Here is a 14,291-nt window from a genome sequence, read left to right as displayed (position 1 = left end):
AGTGCAGAACGAAGCAACAGAAGTCCTCAAATACGAACATAAGTGCAGGAAGAAGGATAACGTGCAGAAAGAACAAAAAGAAGAGCAGAAAGAAGCCTTGTTGCAAAATCATCCTGTACCCTCAACTTTTTCAGACGGATACTGGTGGTAACTGAGTCTGACTAACCAGTCCTAGAGCCAGTGCTATGTTAAAAGACACTTAGAATACAGTGAAAAAACCTACATACACTAGGGAACATTATGCGTTGGGGTCCCCCTGTGATTAGCATGACCTCCTCTGTAAGCCCCTAGTATATAATAGGGCATGGGGATTAAAACTACCTCTTAAAACAGGCCACAGGGCATTTTTGCACACGTTAACTCAGGCCCCGTCCCCTCCCTTCACCACTGTGTAAACACGCCCTGTGTCCGTTTTTAGTTGGGAGATTAAGTTCATTTGAATCCTGAGGGTCCCTAGGGTCCAACTAGCCCACTAGGTACCTCCAGTAAGTGCCACAGAGCTGCGTTGCAGAGAGGTGTAAAAAGTGGCACGGCCTGGACCACCTCTCTGCAATGCAGCTCAGTGGCGCTTACTGGAAGCACTTGGTGGGCTAGTTAGCCCCCAGGGGCCCTCAGTATTGAAGGGAAATTATATCCCCAATTTAAAACGTGCCATAGTGCGTGTTTGCACACGTCACCTCAGGCCCCGTCCCCTCCCTTCACCACTGTGTAAACGCGCCCTGTGGCTGTTCTAAGTTGAGAGATTAAGTCCCCTTGAATCCTAAGGGTCCCTAGGGTCAAACTAGACCACTAGGTACCTCCAGTAAGCGCCACAGAACTGCGTTGCAGAGAGGTGTAAAAAGGGGCTTGGCCTCAGAACACCTGTCTGCAGCGCAGCTCCCTGGCGCATACTGGAGATGCCTGTTGGGGGCGCGTTTGCAGAGTGCTGCACGGAGGGGGCATGGCCTCCGGCACGATGCCAGTCTTTTATTTATTTTAATTTTTTAAGAAGTGGGGCTGTGTGGTTCCCCTTCTTATTCTAATTTATTGGCCCTGATGACCCCATCCCCCAGGGCCTGTCTCCTAATTATATTTTTTTGACCCCATTTCCCAGGGCCGGCCACTGTTTTTTATTATTTTTAAAAAATATATATTTATAGACACACCTAGGACATGCTGGACAAACCGTACGTACCTATCACCATGACGATTTGTGTGATATTCATTAAAAGGCGACTATGCATGCAATGAATCCACGTGGAATGTATTTACACCACTAGTGAAGCTCTGACATGTCTGATGCCCTACCGTGCCTAATCCCGGTAGACACCCTTGTCATTTATTTATAAAAACATGGGTAGCTATTGACGGGCACATTTAATACACATGCACACCAAGCCATTCAAAGCGGATTCGACAAAAATTCGACCAAAACTATGCAAGAAACCCCCCTCACGGTTAATAAAACACACATCCACTGCCGGATGTGTAATACTTTTTATTTTACTCTCTGGAAAGGGGACGAACATCACTTGAGAGTCACAGCGCGCTCCTGACAGAGCCCAATGCTGTGTTACACCCACCATTGCCTGCCGAGTGCCACACACCTCTGTGTTGTATTCCACTAGCTAGTGCATATGCTATGACACTCTCTAGCCCATGTGCACTGTAACACCACCCCGTGAATATGTCATGCCACACTTGTCTTCGCACGGGTTATATTGCCCCATCTAACGTGCCTTCCTCGATGCCTATGTTATAACGCACAGTGCTATGCCATACATACTACAATCTGGGATCCATATCTTTGTCACAGTGCATATGCAACGTTACACTCCCCAGCACATATTTTATATTACAACTTTAGAGACTAGTTAGGTTACACAACACTGCCCTGTGCATATTACACTCCAAGGCGCATATCGCATAGCACGCGCTAGTGCCAGTGCTATCTCGCGCTCTCCAATGAATCTGTCATTGCGCACAATGTATTACATATTATATTTCACGCCCGGTTCATCCTATATCACACTTTTTGGTGCATAGTTTATACCATACACTATATCTAGTTTTCATTTTCAATCGTGCTCTCGGGACTATGTTCTATATAACACTGTGTTCACCTACCCTTTTCACGGGCATTACATTTTGCGATAGGGGGTGGAGGGTCAGGGGGTGTTTCTGCCAAGTGAGCCCGGAGTCACAGTCACAAACGTCCTCTTCTTCCTGAATAAAAGTGAGATTATGCTGCATACTTGTTCATATTTTAAGTAGTTCGCACAGACACAATGTTTTAAAAACAATAAAGTTCCTAATACCCGCCTTCTCTGAACAGTTAGCTTGCTGCCCCATCCCCCTCCTCCCTATCCTCTGTTGTGTGAATCCATGGACTAGCCTCCTCCCTCCTGCCATGCATGGTCTGATGTGCTGCAACTGCCCTCAATTTAGTATGATGTACCAGTCCACTCCTCCTGCCCTCCATTGCCCAATTCTATGCCCCATCATTGACCTCCTGCTTAAACTCTGTGCTTAGCTTGCTGCCCCTATTCTCCTTCCCCCTCCCCTCCGATGTCTTTGTGCATGCCCCTGCTCCATCCTTTTTGCCCACCATATCCCATGGACCTGCCACTCCTATCTACTCTGAGTGTTCTGTTGAGCTGCCACTCCCCTCCCACCTGCCTAGCATTGTCAGATGACTGTAACCTGTCCCTGCCACCTCCACCCTGCCTGTCCACATGCCATGCCCCTATCCTCTTCCTCCTGTCCTACATGGTCCATTGTACTGCCACACCCTTCTGCCCTCCCTGGTCTGTTGTGCTGCAACTGCTCCTCCTGCCTGCCCCGTGTGGTCTGTTGTGAGGCCCCTTCCCCTGAACTTACTTGTCTGTGCACAGGTCCTGACCCTCCCTTCTATCCTCCATCGTCCTTTGTGCATGCCCCTGCACCCTCCTTCTTGCCCATCATAGCCATTGTGCTGCCACTAACCCTCCCACTTGCCATGCATGGTTTTCTGTGCTGCCATGGCCCCTCCTACCTTCCCTGTGTGGTCAGTTAGCTGCCCCTGACCCCCTCCCACCTTCCCTCCATGGTCTGTGTGTATGCCATCACAGTCTCACTGTTGCTCTTCATGGTGTGTCTTGCTTCTAGTGCCCATCCTGCCTGACCTCCATGGCTATCTTGCTGCTCCTGCCCTGCCCCCTTGCCCCCAGCCCTCTGTTTACATGTGCAGACCCCTACTCCCTCCCTCCTGGCTTGTCTGTTCCATTGTAATGCCCCTGATCCGTCCCTCCTGCCCTTTATTGTCTGTTATGCTGCAGCTTTCTCTCCTGTCTGTCCATTATGGTCAGCTAGCTACCATTGCCTCTTGCCCTTCTGTTCTCTGTTGTCCATGTGCATGGTCCTGTCCCCTCCCTCTTGCTTTCTATGGATTGTTGTGCTGCACTCCCGTCCTGCATGCCCTGTGTGGTGTATTGTGCTGCTGCAAACCCTGATGCCTGCCCTGCAGGGTCAGTTTGGTGCACCTCTCCATGTCCCTCCTGTCCTCTGTTATCCAAGTCCATGTCCCTATCCCATTTCCTTCCATGATCCAATGTACCATACTTGCGAACATTTTGAACTTGGTAAGAGGGAGATTTTGAAAAAAAACTGGGGTATTGATTTTCCCCTTTGAGTTACATTGAAAAAGAGGAGATTGTAGACAGGAGACAGATCAAATAAAGCCCATTTGAGCTTAAAAACATTGGACGTTTCCTGGCTGAATCGGGTCTGTTGGCATGTATTGTTGTACTACCATTGCCTCTTCCTTCTGCCCACAATGGTCTATTACATTGCCACAGCCTCTCTTGCAAGTCCTGTATTGTTGGTTTGTTGCCCCTGCCCCCCTTTCCACTGCCCTCCATAGTCTGTTGTGCTTCCACGGCCCTTCATGCCTGCTCAGTGTGGTTAAATTGTTGCCTTTGCACCCTCCTACCTGCCTTCAATTTTCAGAGTCCGTGCCCCTGGCCTCTGCCTCTCAACAGTATCCTATTGAACAACTAGATTGCTAACATTCTATATTTATTACAAAAGTGTGGAACGCCTGACATCATCTTGATGTAATCAAAACTGTAATACCTAGAGCATTTCCTTTAGAAATTACATATATGAGAGGGTCTTATTGGCATCAAAATTATGGTTAGTGCTCTAAAAGACTAAAATAAGGACACATTTTCTGAGTTTTCAAATAGCGACAAAGCACTTTTAAATTATTTGTTATCTTTATGTTTTTATTATCCAGTTGACCACTTGATTAAATGTTGCACTTAGGGGAGAGGATGTGGTGTTACCTCCAGAACTGCAGACTTTGCAACTGGGGAACCAGGTTGAAGTTTCTGCTTCAGCTCGACATTCTGTGATTCTGGTCAAATCACTTAGTCTCCCCATGTCTACAACCAAAATGAATTTGTTCTTGTGTGGTAAATAATTTAATTACCGGGCTTAATTTGATGCGGAAAATTAATAAAAATAACTCAGTAAAATAAGAGGCAGAATCCGTGGTATTAGAGGTTCGGAAAGGGCTTTATTCCAATAACAATTCGAATTGTGGACTTCATATTCCATCACCACGGAGGTTCAGGAAGTGAAGGGCAATACATTATTGACAAGTAATCAGTTTTATAGAAGAGGCATTACAGTGAAACAGATGCAGGAGGCGTAACAATTGATAACAGAGATAAAGACATACATGCGTAACTAAAATAGGCGTAACTGGGCGTAACTAAAAAACGTCATTAGGTATGATGTCACAATGGGTGGTTCCATGAAAGAATTTCACAATGTCAGCAGAAATATTTGGCAGAGATGCGCGCGCAGCAGCATGACGTGTGATTGACGTGCAACTAGGGGGTGAAGGGGACTTGACATTTAGCTCTACATGTGGAGACAAAAAGTCTGGGGGGTCAAGTCAACCTAATCCCATATCATATCTAACATCCTATGTTTAAGGAACTATGTTATCCAAAAGGAAAGGTCTTTCGAACAGAATCTATTCTATACTGACTGTGAGTGCGTGTACAAGCGTCTAAGTGTCTACATGAGATGCGAGGGGCAGAAATCTTCCATAGTAACAGGGCTATGAATTACTTGCATGAAGACAGAGAAGCCGGGCCCTTAGCTCGGTAGCTGGAAGGATGTTTACTTAAACTACTAGACAGGAATGCATTGGATGAGGAGCGGAGCAGATAATCTTGAAGGTGAAATACAGTTTTTGGCAGGCAGACAGGCCGAGTCAGGCACCGTTAGCCGCGCAGGGAGTAGGACAAAGTTCATGGATACAGATGCGAGCTCAGACTGGAGCTGTCAGAGGTAGAAAGCAGGGAAAGGCTTGATGGCAGCATTCAGGGCCTACTCGCCTGAACTGCAAAATGGAGTAACTGAGCCATATAAAGTCGGTGGCCTTTCGTACTTAGGAATCGAATATCCGACCCATTCATGGCGGATCTGAAAGAGGACATGTTGACGGTGGACGCACATGTGTTTGCGTCTTCATAACTGGAACTGGAGGGAACATACATGTACTTGTAACATATACATGGAACCGTTGGGGTCTAAGATAGGGGACATAACTGATCAGAAAAATCCATATTTCCACATTCCCTCCTTGTCCCCTACTGGCCCTTAGGAGATATCAATCTTCATTAATCCATCGATCTGTTCATATAGCATCATTTGTTCTTCTTTCTTCTTTCGGGATCTTGAGTGAAAACCTTGATGTGGAATACACGATGTGGCACACAGACCACAAATCGCTGGTCCACATTGCAGGCATAAGCAGCAACTGAATAGTATGAGAAAGCCAATACCTAGGAAGGATAGGACCCTCCATCCCCAGGCTGTCAATACACTCCAAAACCAACCGGACCAAGTCCAGGTGCCTGGATTCTGGTGTATCTGGTTTACAATCTTATGAAGGCGGGTTATAGCTTTATATACAGATGGCGAATTTTCTGGAATGAATACGCAGCAACTTGATCCGATGACCCTACAAGCTCCGCCCCTATCGGCCAGGATGACGTCAAGGACGAGACGATTTTGAAGAACAACAATCCTCATCGCAGACTGCTCCTCTGTCAAGTTGCCTAAGGCGGAAATAGTTTCATTCACTACAGCTTCAAGAGTCCTAGTTAATCTACGTATCAGCTTACTATTGGTAACTGTACCTATATAGGGAAAGAGACCTTTATTAAAATCTGTATACTTTTCCCATGCCGTCTCAGTGTAATCGACAATTGGGAGATCTCTCCGTTCTCTACTGTGTACTAAATGAGTATTTCTGTGATAATCAGGAGGGGCTAGGAAAACAGGTGGCAAAAGAAATGCGATGTAACAGGTACCATCCCAATCTAGAGGCAGACGTATATATGCAGTCTGACCACATATGAAGTAGGAATGGCGAGAAGCTCTAAATGTAGATTTGCCTTGATCATTAAATTCTATCACAGTGGTGCATTTACTATGGCCCATATGTATTGAACCATTCTTTCTTACGCATAATTCACCTTTAACTGGAAATACTGACATAGCGGGCAAGCTGGGTGCAGCTTCGGATTCAACATTCAGGATCATGAGATTAAGCGTAAAATTCCCTAATCCATATACTTCATTTTCTAGATCAGTTCCTGTTCTTTTGGGAAGTCCCTCCTTGTCAGGGTAGCAAACTTTGAGTAAAACTAGGTTCAGGTTTCCCCATACCCAATTGTCTTGATAAACTACTGAGTCTGAATCTAAGGAATTGATTAAACTAAACCATGCTCCACAGGAGCCATTGTGTGTAAACGGATATGGAAAGAGAGGCAGAATTCCCTTATAGTTCTGATAGGGAGGAAGTCGGCCACATATCCAACAATTGGTAGCATTGCTAGTCTGATGGGAATGATGTAACATACTAATGAAAGTGTTATTGCGCAGCGCAAATCTATAGGACAACTCATGCGGGGGTAATTCACTAAAGGAATGTTCAGCAGTAACATTGTAAACATGTTTAGAAATAGGATAATATATGTGCAACAATATACTTGCAGCGATTATTAAAAGACTTAAGAAAAACAAAATTAATAACGTCACTGTGCAATGACTACGCAGTGATTTACAGTACGCATGTTTTTTCAACTGCATCTTTCGGTTTCTTTCTCTATTCAGGTCTAGGGAATATATGTCAGAGACAAATTCAACCGATTCACCTTGGAGAGGACTTAAACAATCAAATTGTCTGACTTACTAGACCTTAATTTTAATTTGTATAGTTCCTTATCACTTTGTTCAACCAAAGGGAGCTTTAAGTCAATCGGTGAAGACACGCAAGGTGTGACGTTTACATCAGACGGTAGTCCATGAAATTTCTTGATATGACTTGAATGTAACCAGCCTTTGCGACCTTCGATCTTCACGGCTGTCCTCGTGGTGAGCAGTACAAGTTGAGGTGATTTCCACCTAGGATCCAGCTGAGTCTTCCGGTCAAAATTTCGCACTAACACCAGGTCCCCGGGAACTACGTCATGGGGTTTCACCTCGGTGTTGTCAGGAAAGGCTGCAGCTACCTGTGAACGACAAGATTGTAGTGCAGACATCAAGGAAGCCAGGTAATCTGTCAGCATATTACAGTCAACATCAGTTATTTTACGGGGTATAGGCGTCCCCCACATATTTGGTGGTCTGCCAAAGATCACCTCATAAGGGGATAGCCCTGTTCGAGAATGCGCTACCATTCTCATGTAAAAGAGTGCAACTGGTAAGGCTACTACCCAATCAACACCTTTCTCTCTACATATTTTTGACAATCTAATTTTCAGAGTTTGATTATGTCGTTCCACGAGACCTGCTGCCTCGGGGTGTCGGACACAGTGAAACTTCCATTGATAGCCTAACAAAAGTGAAAGGTGTTTCATTAGTTCGGATGAGAACGGCTGGCCGTTATCTGAGTAGACAACACGTGGTAAACCGTACCTTGGGAAGAATTCTCGAACTAACTGTTTGGCAGTAGTCGGGGCAGTGTAATCTGAAACTGGGTAGGCTTCGGTCCAACGGGAAAGAGCACAGACAACTACGAGAACATATTTGAATCCTCGACATCGTTCCATCTGGATGTAATCCATCTGGAGGACTTCAAAAGGGTGATCAGGGGGCTGAAATCCACCCTGTTCCACGGGAATGCTTTTACCTGGGTTAAACTGACAACATATCATACAGGTACGGACTTTTTGTTTAGCAGCTGCTCGTAAATGTTTGTTGAACCAAATGTGTTGAATGCTGTCTAGCATAGCTTTTTCTCCTAGGTGCGCTGGACTATGTATTGTATTAATGATAACTTGAACCATAGAGTCAGGAAGAAACCATACAGATTTTTCCTTCGTCATCCATCCTTGATCCGTTTGGATCCCTCCTAATTCAGTCCATTTCTTTATTTCATCTGGTGTAGCATGTGTCTGTATGTCAACTACGTCAAGAGCGGGATCCTTAACCATCATGCAATGTGTTGGTGTCGGAACTATTGTCTTTGTCATGTCGGATGTGTGAATTTGAGCAGTCTGTTTAGCTGTTCTGTCAGCTAGATCATTGCCTTGAGAAATGATATCAGTAACTTTCGTATGAGCTTTGCATTTCATAATCGATATTGCAGTGGGTAGATGAATTGCGTCTAATAGGGCATGAATAAGGGGTCCGTGCTGAATGTGGGCACCGTGAGAAGTTAAATAACCTCTCTCTCGCCACAGCACGCCGAAGTCATGTACAACTCCGAATGCATAACGTGAGTCAGTGTATATGTTGACTTTCTTATTTGTGGCTTGAATACAGGCTTGTGTCAGAGCAGTGAGCTCTGCTGCTTGAGCTGACAAGGTGTTTATACAATTTGTTTCAATGACTTTAGTGTCTGTTGTGACTGCATACGCGGCCACTAACTCTCCTGCACTTGTTCTCATGCATGAACCATCTACATACAACGTCAGGTCTGGATCTGACAATGGGACATCTGTCAAGTCTTGTCTAGGTTTCGTCGTGATAGTAATAACTTCAATACAATCATGTGCTAGTGGGTCTGTTCCATTTACTGGCAAAAGTGTGGCAGGATTCAATGTATTACAACGTCTAATTTCTATGTGTGGTTGAAACAATGTCAATTCATAACCGGTAAGTCTTGCTATAGTCAAGTGTTGTATTTGCGTTCGGTTCACAAGAACCTCTACTGCATGTGGTACTTGTACTGTCAATGGATGTCCTAACACTATGGCATCGCTTTGTCTGATTGCTAAAGCTGTCGCTGCCACTGATTTCAGGCACGCAGGCAAAGCCTGAGCTACGGGATCTAATGTACTGGAAAAATAGGCACATGGTTTGTGTGATCCTGCTTGTTCCTGAGTGAGTACTGACAAGGCAGTACCTTCGCGTTCTGTAACAAAGAGTGTAAAATGTTTACTGTAACATGGTGTTGCTAAAACAGGTGCTTGACATAAAGCTGTCTTTAAGCTTTCAAAAGCTTGTGTGTGTTCCTGAGTCCAAGGGAGGACAGTCGATGTGGCCGCCTCCTGTGTTGTCAGCTGAATGAGTGGTTTTGCTAGAAATGCATACTGAGGGATCCACTGCCTACAATATGAAGTGAGGCCTATAAAAGCCCGCACCTCCTTTTGTGTCTTGGGTATTGGCATGTTAGCAATTAACTGGATGCGATCAGGTGTAAGCTGCCTTCCCTCCTTGGACAGCGAGTGCCCAAGGTAAACAACTCGCTGGACACAGAATTGCAGCTTAGAAGGGGACACCTTGTGCCCCTTTTCGGCCAGAAATTGTAAAACCGTCAGTGATGCTTTTTCACATTCAGGTTCGCTTCGGGCGGTGATCAGCAGATCATCGACATATTGAAGCAGTGCAGTGTTGACTGGCATGTGTATACTGTCAAGTTCTCGTTTCAGTGCTTGGCTATAGATGCTGGGGCTTTCTGTAAATCCTTGAATCTTGCTCTCTCAGCTAGGCTCTGGTCGGGATACTTCGCACTTCTCACCGCCTCGTCTGGGTGTTGATCGCAGCCTCAGTCGCCCCCGCTTGACCGGAGGGAGATACAGGAAATCCTGCTGGTACGCGTTGTTGTCCGTCCAGCTGTGGCAGGAGACCGGGCCTGCAACGCACCTCCGGCGCGTGAGATGAGAAAGTGTCCCTGTTCGGGCGCCAATTATGTGGTAAATAATTTAATTACCGGGCTTAATTTGATGCGGAAAATTAATAAAAATAACTCAGTAAAATAAGAGGCAGAATCCGTGGTATTAGAGGTTCGGAAAGGGCTTTATTCCAATAACAATTCGAATTGTGGACTTCATATTCCATCACCACGGAGGTTCAGGAAGTGAAGGGCAATACATTATTGACAAGTAATCAGTTTTATAGAAGAGGCATTACAGTGAAACAGATGCAGGAGGCGTAACAATTGATAACAGAGATAAAGACATACATGCGTAACTAAAATAGGCGTAACTGGGCGTAACTAAAAAACGTCATTAGGTATGATGTCACAATGGGTGGTTCCATGAAAGAATTTCACAATGTCAGCAGAAATATTTGGCAGAGATGCGCGCGCAGCAGCATGACGTGTGATTGACGTGCAACTAGGGGGTGAAGGGGACTTGACATTTAGCTCTACATGTGGAGACAAAAAGTCTGGGGGGTCAAGTCAACCTAATCCCATATCATATCTAACATCCTATGTTTAAGGAACTATGTTATCCAAAAGGAAAGGTCTTTCGAACAGAATCTATTCTATACTGACTGTGAGTGCGTGTACAAGCGTCTAAGTGTCTACATGAGATGCGAGGGGCAGAAATCTTCCATAGTAACAGGGCTATGAATTACTTGCATGAAGACAGAGAAGCCGGGCCCTTAGCTCGGTAGCTGGAAGGATGTTTACTTAAACTACTAGACAGGAATGCATTGGATGAGGAGCGGAGCAGATAATCTTGAAGGTGAAATACAGTTTTTGGCAGGCAGACAGGCCGAGTCAGGCACCGTTAGCCGCGCAGGGAGTAGGACAAAGTTCATGGATACAGATGCGAGCTCAGACTGGAGCTGTCAGAGGTAGAAAGCAGGGAAAGGCTTGATGGCAGCATTCAGGGCCTACTCGCCTGAACTGCAAAATGGAGTAACTGAGCCATATAAAGTCGGTGGCCTTTCGTACTTAGGAATCGAATATCCGACCCATTCATGGCGGATCTGAAAGAGGACATGTTGACGGTGGACGCACATGTGTTTGCGTCTTCATAACTGGAACTGGAGGGAACATACATGTACTTGTAACATATACATGGAACCGTTGGGGTCTAAGATAGGGGACATAACTGATCAGAAAAATCCATATTTCCACACTTGTGTGATGTAACCAATGCTCATGTAAAGCACTCCAATACCTGACAAGTCTGCACTATATAACACTGCAAAAACACAAAATAATAAGTGTTTTGCACACTTCTGTCATTGGGCTATATTTGGGCTACATCTGGGTGATTTTGGGCTACATTTGGGCTCTATTGTCTCCGGTGGCCATCTTGGGAGATTTAATTGTTATGAAGTTTCCTAATTTCCTCATGTACTGCAGTCTCCTCAGTAGGAAATGCTTTCAGTTTTTTACTTTGATTCCATCATGAAGGTATTCAGATATGTCACACATTTGCCATAAATTCTGAATGTTAGCACTCTAGTTGCTCATTAGATCACTGTAGTAAAACTACTGTTCACCGTGGAAGTCTGCTCCTGGTATTAAAAGTGCATGTTTCAGTCTGCATGTCAGAATTTTTTAATGAAATAGAAGAGGATTTGAGAAGTCACTCAAAATGTGCCCTCATTTTCTTTCTTCAGCATTAATCATAATTTCTATGGCAAAATGAACCCCCTCATTGTGTTACTTTTTAAATTAAATGTTTTAAGTGTTACCAGTTTATTCCAATCAAGATGGCTTCAGGTGTGCCATACTTTTGTCATAATGAAGACAGTAAGCGCTCTAGTTGTTTTTAAGAACATTCTGGGACATTCTGTCATTGGGCTATACTTGGGCTACATCTGGGTGATATTTGGGCTACATTTGGGCTCTTTTGTCTCTGGTGGCCATCTTGGGAGACTTATTTGTTATGAAGTTTCCTAATTTCCTCATTTACTGCAGTCTCCTCAGTAGGAAATACTTTCAGTTTTTTACTTTGATTCCATCAAGAAGGCATTCAGATGTGTCACACATTTGCCATAAATTCAGAATGTTAGCACTCTTTTTGCTCATTAGATCACTGTAGTAAAGCTACTGCTCACCAGGGAAAACTGCTGCTGGTATTGAAAGTGCATGTTTCAGTCTGCATGTCAGAATTTTTTAATGAAATAGAAGAGGATTTGAGAAGTCAATCAAAATGTGCCCTAATTTTTCTTTCTGCAGCACTAATCATACTTATTATGGAAAAATGAACCCCCTCATTTTGTTCCTTTTTAAATTAAATGTTTTAGGAGTTACCACTTTAATCCAAGCAAGATGGCTTCAGGTGTGCCATACGTTTATCATAAGTAGGACTGTTAGCGCTCTAGTAGGTCTTTGGAACACTCTGGGAAGCTGCAGTAGAACACAAAGGAATCAACTGACAGTCTCTGCCCTTGTTGGATGTACATGTTTTACTGAGAATGTCAGACTTCATTCTCACATGACTGAGAAAGATAATGTGAATTTACAGAAAATAAGCTCTCAGTTTAGCTTATAGATCACCTTCCAAACCTCTGTGGTAAAAGCATGAGAAAATATTTTTCTCTCAATCATGATATCCCAGCAGAAGGCTTTTTCACATGGCGAAATCACCTTAGAACATACCACAATTCCTAAAATGAGTATGGTACCATCAACAAATGATTTATAATGTAACTAAAGTCTTAAAACCTTCTATTAACTGCAATGCTTTTTAATGAGGTGCTATCATGTATATTGGTCCCAAGATGGCTGCCAACTCTTCTTGGATGAAGTGCTGACAGCCAATCAGATCTCAGGATGAGATGTGTGGTTAGGCTCCGCCCACATATATATGCTTTTAAATGCTATTTTCTCAGGAAATACTGAACAGATTTATACCAGACCTGCAAAAGGCACTTCCTTGACCTTATGGCTACCTCTCTGCCAAATTTCAAGTAATTCTGTTCAGCCGTTCGGGCTGTAGCTGTGTCTAAAGGTCCAATGGAAAAATGCATGGGGAAAACGCGTTTTGGGACCCCCCTTTTTCTCGGCCCCTGCTTGACGAATCACCCCGAGACTTTCAGGGTAGGAACTGAACGGAGCGCCCCATTAGTTTTGAAAATTTCGCGAGGATTCGTCAACCGGCGCCAAAGTTATTCAAAATAGAATTATGAGATTTCCTATGGAAACTAGGTTGTAACTATAACTATCTACTGGCGACCAGTAGATAATATATATATATATATATATATATATATATATATATATATATATATATATATATAGATATAGATATATATATATATATATATATATATATATATATATATATATATATATATATATATATATATATATTCACTGAAAAAACCATGGGTTTCACACACGTTATAGTTAGGAATTAGCATTTAAAAAACCTTAGAAATTCAGTCAAAAAACCATAGGTTTCACACATGTTATAGTTAGCTGGACATTTTACTCGTAAAAAACCAATGAAATTCCCCCGTTATAGTTAGTTCAGCTAACTATAACTCGCGCGCCCGCAATGCACTGCTGATGACGTCACATATTACATCACTCATGACATGGTCAGTGACATCACTCATGACATCACTGATGACATCTCAAATGACATCACTGATGACATCACTGATGACATCATCCAGTGAATGTGTGTTTTTCTGAAAATTAAATATGTTTTATTACCTACTGGCGGTCGCCAGTAGGTAGTTATAGTTAGGACCCCTTTTCCATAGGAAATCCGCAACATTCTATTTTGAATAACTTTGGCGCCGGTCGATGAATCCTCGCGAATTTCTCAAAATAGGTGGGGCGCTACGCTCCGCTCCTACCCTGAAAGTCTCGGGGGGATTCGTCAAGCGGGGCTGAGATAACAGGGGGGTCCCAAAACGCGTTTTTCCCATGCATTTTTCCATAGGACCTTTAGACAGAGCTACAGCCCGAACGGCTGAACAGAATTACTAGAAATTTGGCAGAGAGGTAGTCCCTAGGTCAAGGAAGTGCCTTTTGTAGGTTTGGTGTAAATCTGTTCAGTAGATTCTGAGAAAATAGCCTTTAAATCAATATATATATCTGAGCCCGC

Source organism: Triturus cristatus, chromosome 2_2, assembly GCF_964204655.1.
Source record: "Triturus cristatus chromosome 2_2, aTriCri1.1, whole genome shotgun sequence".
NCBI classification, from domain to species: Eukaryota; Metazoa; Chordata; class Amphibia; order Caudata; family Salamandridae; genus Triturus; species Triturus cristatus.
This window is presented reverse-complemented; position numbering follows the sequence as displayed.